This window comes from Lepisma saccharinum, chromosome 2 (assembly GCF_977018435.1).
Source record: "Lepisma saccharinum chromosome 2, izLepSacc3.1, whole genome shotgun sequence".
Taxonomy (NCBI): domain Eukaryota; kingdom Metazoa; phylum Arthropoda; class Insecta; order Zygentoma; family Lepismatidae; genus Lepisma; species Lepisma saccharinum.
Genome location: NC_139230.1, coordinates 151563703 through 151569702, shown reverse-complemented (window position 1 = coordinate 151569702; position 6000 = coordinate 151563703). Strand labels below are relative to the sequence as shown.

Below are 6000 nucleotides of genomic sequence, written 5' to 3'. Positions count from 1 at the left end.
ACATTTAGAAAGCCATATTAGACATCGCACTTTAGGTTTCTAACCTACTTTCTTTCCTTTTCAGGTAAATAAGAAATAACAAGTTACATCAGCATTTCATTAAAAAATGCAACAACTGATGAAGTTTTCAAGTGCCTAAAATAACCTTTCTCAGCATATAAGATGATCTTCACAGACAAAAGGCAGAGTTTGACTGTGGATAACATGAAAGAGATTGTTTCATATTCAGGGTGGCTACTCTAGGACCATGATGACATTCAAGTATAATTCCTGGTTTTCAAGCCCAACTTTCCAAAAAATCAAGGATGCAAGCAGATGTTTCCATAAGAATTTCAAACTCAAATTTAACTAATCAACCTCAAGATATCTTGCAATAATCTTCCATCTGTCAGATAGATTGGTTTGCAAAGGACACTAATAAAGTAAACGAATTGAGAGAATTCGGTTTTATTTTCCATGCAGCTTTCTTTTCCTTCCTCAATAAAAATAAAATCTAAACTGTGAAAATCTTGCCTTAGGACACTGATAAATATGTATAAATTCAACGGGATTTGGATTCATAAAAGTTGCAATTTTTCACGTCTACGGAGAAAAATTCACGCAGAATTCCCGGAATTCATGGTGAGTAGCCACCCTAGTATTGTGCAGCAAATTATACATACATAATTCATTCTTCATATCAACAACAAGTAACTTTTGCTAGCAGCACAAGTATTGTATTACAATAATTTGTAGATAATTTTGAAAATGATGTACACAAATGAAAATTTGGTTAGAAAATTAATTGGTTGTTATATGTAACAATTAAAATTTCTGTTGGTTCTTTTGAAATTTTTTTTTTAAGGATTGTAGCTAATCAGTATTTTTTCAGGAGTTTTGAACTATTTTTAAGTTTTCTGGAACCTACTTCAGGATTTTTCTTAGCCTACTTTAAGATTTTTATAACCTATTTTAGTAGAATTTCTAGAGACTATTTTAGGAACTTAAAAGCACAATTTATAGAACCTAAAAATCTGAGGTCTAGTCACATCATACCACAAACAACTGGTCGGTGAATTAAAATTCCCATTCCATTATTTTTATTTAGCCCTGTGTTACTTTGGTGGGGTGTTGGAAACCTCACCAGTACCACTAAGTTAATTCTTACTAATTTAGCAACACTGCACATTTCCCCTCTGTTTACATTCCAGCCACATATAAATAACATAAGTGCATTTGTTTTGGGGTGTGACACACCCTCCCTGACACGGAATCCATAAAGTCCTACAAAAAACTAAAACTCTATAACTTTTTAGCTGTTGCGTTTAACAATACAAATTTTTTTGGGTGAGAAGGGTGGAAGTTTAAAGTTTTGTTCTGGCCACACTGCTCAGTGACGCTTGCACTGGTAATCATGTGACTTAAGATGGCGTCCATCCAGGAAAAGGTGGTTTCTGTGGTTTGCCGAGTTATAATCTTTTGTTTCAGTGCAGAGAAAGTTCCAGACAACATATGGGAAACCATCCACAGCAAATTCAAGTATCAAGAGATGGTATGAAAAGTTCAAGGCAACGGGAAGTATGTCAGATTTGCCACACAGTGGAAGGCCAGGATCGAGTGATGATGTGATTAAGTCAGTGCAGAACAACGTGGGCTGGAGTCCAATGCTACAGACATTCCTTGTGCCAGAACTTAATAGTTTAGGCATCATTAATGACGTCCACATGCAACAAGATGGGGCGCCGCCGCATTTTGCCCTTGAAGTTCGGCAGTTTCTTAACGAACAATTTCAAGGTAGATGGATTGGCTGAAGAGGACCCACACCTTGGCCTGCAAGATCACCAGACTTGACACCTTGCGATTATTGGTTTTGGGGACATGTAAAGACCGAGGTGTGTTCACAGAAACCAGGTAATCTGGATGACCTAAAAGAAAAAATAAGAGATGTGATTCTGAATATCCCAGGAGAGCACCGTCAGCATGCAATTCTCGGTTTCACGAAAAGACTGCAACAGTGTTTGGACGTGAATGGTGCACAATTGGAGGTTTGGCGATGAACATAACAAGCAGGAAATAAACTTTGAACCTTTCTGTAAGTACACACAAAATATTTTGTTAATAAACTTAATAGTTTTCAAGTTATAGAGTTTTAGTTTTTTACAGGACTTTATGGACTCCCTGTATATACTGCTTTTTTCATATGGACTGCAGTTACATTGACAAATTTTCAAAATAAAAATACTACGTATCCTCAATTTAGATGCAAAATAATCTAACACATTTATTTTTAGTGGTTTTTATTTTATTTTATCTGGTTTCCCAGAACGTTTTCAAGCTACTAGCCATGTGAAGTTGTGTTGTTGTATGTATATTTTGGTGTAGCTTGAAAACGTTCTGGGAAACCAGAATGAAACGTTGCAGATAAAATAAAATAAAAACAATTAAAAATAACTGTGTTAGATTATTTTGCATCTATAAAAAGTGGTTACGTGAACCTTTAAGAAGAACATAGATATCCTCAATTTAGAGCTCATTCTTACATCTCGGTTCAATTTAATGATGATCAAGAGTCTTAATAACCACAAGATCAGAAAAGTATGAATTAAACATTGACAGTGGACAGGCACATCACATCTGAATCCCTCTACTGCAGCAGGTGACAACAGATAGAAGACAACAAGTTTCTGAGAGAAGGGTGGCAGCAGCCACTGAAATTAATAGAAAAAAAATTCAGAGGTAAGTGAGAACTTTCTTTCAGTATATTAAAGAGTGATGGGGTTTTTACTTTGTACATAAGTTCAAATTTTTGTTAGAAATATCAGCAACATATGTGTATCTGTAAAATCAGTATTTTTACATGTTTAGTCACACATTAATAGAATTTTTCCTGTGCCTACAAGGCCTCTTCATGATCATGTGAGCTGTGTATGAAATTATAAGGTGTGAAATTGAACAACATCTATGTAAAACTAGTCTAATGTATAATTTTCCTACTATATTTTTCTTACTTTGAGTCACTTTTCTGCCTCTTTAGGTTAATTGCAATGATAAGGATGAATCAAGGGGCATTCACAAAGAAACACCTATATCCAGTCTAACCTGCAAACTTCGGTAGTCAGATCATGAGCTGACAACTCATAGTAATTGGTAGAGGCACATATTTTTGGTAAATAAAAAAGCAACATTTCGGTACAAAAACTGAGTCAATTTTGGGTTCAAAAGCGGTAAATAAAATGAAATATCGGTGTTACAGCGGTGAAAAACTGGATGAAAAGTGGTATATAAAAAGACATTTTTGTTTTAAAATTGTGAATATAATCCTAAATTTGATTTAAAAACTACACTTATTCCACAGAATTAACATTTCACTTCTAATAGCACATTTATGTGGTTATAAGAGTATTAAGTTTATTTCTGTGTAAAGGAGTCCATTTTTGCTTCTCCAATATTAACAGCAGAATTAATCAATTTTCCGGGAATTGCATAACTCTCAGGATACTTCAGACTTCAGAAAGTGTCGCGTCGGTATATAAATGGTAAATTTCGTGTTTAAGAGTTAATTTCGCTTTTTGAAGTTCATTTCGCATTATTTCGTGACAAAACATGGTCACAAAATGCATCTCACACCTTTCAAAAACATGAAAAATTAACACTACAATGTGTTTTTTCAAATTTCGTTTTTTCGTCAAAAACGAAATATGCATGCCCCTAGTAATTGGTCTTCAAGGCAGAATTTTTCCATTGTGTGGGACTGTTTCAACATAACATGTCTTAGCAGGACTAATGTTAGCAATATTAAGCACTACGATATTTTCTGCCATTAGAGAAAAATTACTTTCTTCACTACATTATGCATGTGATTTTTAAAACTTGTGCTTGAATTTTCAACATTTTACACATAAAAATAAAATAAATTTCTTTAATATTTCTTTATTGCATCAAAAGTAGAACATATCTGTCAGAAAACTTTATCTTTGCTTAATGTTGTACTCCAAGAAATGTTTCATATGTATTTTGTTGCATATGTCATAAATAGTAAAATGAACACAATATATATGAAATTTTCGCTTTTGTACATTTAGTAAACTCAGTCACTCGCATACTCTCAAACTCATATGCATAAAAACATGTAAACATGAAACAAACTGAGAAAAAAATGACAACAGAGAATATGAAAAAACATAAATAGTGAAATTTAACAATATAGTATGTTTTCATAGATTTCTGTTTTGCAATGAAGTCTAGAAAGCCAAGTTTATTTGCTGAATGTTGCACAAAACAATTTGGCAGGTTATGAATTCAAGATAAACCTGCTGTTGCATTTTTAACTTGCAATTTAGCACCAAATAGGTCATTGCATAGTACATCAATTTTTCTAACAAATCACAATCAAATTTAAAAATAACCAAGAGCTTCTTTCTTCTGTATGTCATTCAAACACCACACTGTTCAACAAATGAAAACGTTATGGACTCACTGAATATTTTCACAGATTTTGAGATTCTTAATGTATTTTCCAATATGAAACTTCCACATTTGATTTTCTTGCGTGTATAACTTTCATGGCACAAAAAACAAAATATGAACATCTTTAATAAAATTGTTAATATGAAAAGAGTACACACAGACAATTGTGCTTATTTAACACAATTAAATATACCCACTGGTAATACTTCAATAATTTGCATAGAAGTTCGCTTAAGTCAATGACCTGAAATATACATATAAAAAAGAAAGATATTAGCAAATCATTGTACTAATGCATAGACATTACAGAATGGTACTGGATTACAATAGACTTGTCATGAAGTCAGTGAATTTATCTCAATTTTGGAAAATTAAAATTAGCAGCCTGTAAAAAAAAAACATTCACCACATATGTGCAACCAGCATGCAAGCGACGTACAGCTTCTCATATCACTCCAGATCAAAAGGTTGCATTTATTTCTCAAGTTTCATTTTCAAGTGACAGGTGTTGCTTATCACTTTGGTCTGAAAGCTCCATAATCCTCTACTTTAGGAAGTAAATCAAGGACTACAGTGGCAATGGACCAGCACCTCACCCTTTCCTTAAAATTTTGAATACTCAAATCTAGGGATGGGGACCATTAATTGGGACATTATTAGTATTGGTTGCTGCAGGAGGAATGAATGTATCGATAAAATTGCAACTAGTTTTACAGATGTTCCACAAATAGCCTCAAACTGAGTACACAATTTTCCCATTTTCTTATTGCTTTGTTTAGGTTATGCATGGTTTTCTAAATGTACATCCTCCTTTTCTGAGACAAAACCTACTGCGGTCACGTAAAGGTAAAGCTACCCTCTGACCATTGCAATATGCTGTGAAGTAGTCCTGCATGGGACCACTTACACTCACTCATATTCATTAGTTTCCCACCCTCAACTGTGCTACACTCAAGACCTCTGCATTCATAGTGGAATGACTGGCAGATGTTATCACTAGGTGCAAGGTTGTCCTGTATTACAGAACCTAATTAGCAGCACTCTCAAACTAAAACTCACACATGAAAGGAAATTATTTTAAGCAATTACAATTCTAAGACTGTACGTAAGAACCAAACATGACATATGTGAGAATATGTACAGACTGAAATGTAAAATGGAACCCCTGGATACACATATTGACAGACATGCCTAAACAATTAAAAATATGATATCACAGTGCAACAAATACCTGTCTGCACCTATGGAAAATGATAATCGTATTATGTGAAAAATAAGATAAAGTTAATAACATATTATCAAACACCTTTTTAATGCGACAATAATCGTAGAAACGTATATAAAATATCCACCTACACAGTTTCAGCACACAATCATCTCCATATTTCATTTTCATATATCACTGTATTGGCAAGATAGACTAAACATTTTAACATGCAGATGATGACTATGTTCACTAAGTTTCAATTTTGCTTCATGATTCATATTTGAGGGCCCACTAGCAGTTATATGTGTACTACTGTGCTTTTGAGTTTATTCTGCTCATTTTGCTTT

General features: G+C 33.6%; 1 protein-coding gene across 4 annotated transcripts in view; it reads right to left on the bottom strand.

The window, feature by feature from the left end:
- Positions 1–3917: 3917 nt before the first annotated feature.
- Positions 3918–6000, bottom strand: part of LOC145984148 (protein ST7 homolog) — a 147824-nt gene continuing 145741 nt past the window's right edge. For all 4 annotated transcript variants that reach the window (XM_083117616.1, XM_083117615.1, XM_083117613.1 and 1 more), the window contains one exon: positions 3918–4690. The gene's annotated coding sequence lies outside the window, so the exon portion shown is untranslated. The remainder of the gene's footprint in view (positions 4691–6000) is intronic.